Source organism: Carlito syrichta, unplaced genomic scaffold (assembly GCF_000164805.1).
Source record: "Carlito syrichta isolate Samal-C Ts95f unplaced genomic scaffold, Tarsius_syrichta-2.0.1 Scaffold288346, whole genome shotgun sequence".
Lineage (NCBI taxonomy): Eukaryota > Metazoa > Chordata > Mammalia > Primates > Tarsiidae > Carlito > Carlito syrichta.
In genome coordinates, this window is record NW_007232442.1 from 53,414 (window position 1) to 53,963 (window position 550).

Sequence of the window (550 nt, forward strand, 5' to 3'; positions counted from 1 at the left end):
TGGGGAAGAGGGAGCACACCTCATCAACAAGGGTACCTGCACAATGAATATTTGTATACCTAACCCTGAACTGTACCCCACAATTTTAAAATAAAAAATTTAAAGGTGAAAAAAATCTTTATAACCCTCACAGTACCCAGTAATATGTTTACACAGTGAAACTACTCAATCAATTTTGGTTAAACAAATGAATAAACGCATCTGTTGGGTTTTCATTTCTAGTCTTAAGAAGAAGAGCTGCCAAATGAAAACTCACATTTTCTTTAATGGTAATGAGCATGTGCACTGTGAACTCTAGCAGAAGGTAATGGCAATTATGACTCCATCATATCTTAACAAAAAGCTAAGATGGGATCAAGCCCAGAAGAGTCTGGGCAGCACCCTGTAATCAAGCACACTATTTTCTCTGCAGCAAAGTACTCAAATATTCACACTCAATGAAATAAATAAAGGCAGAAATAGTCTCATGTTAATTAGTTCAGATCAGGTTTAGCTGTTTCTAAAACATTTTGATTGCAGAATTGTGGATAAGGACTGGGACTGGGTAGAC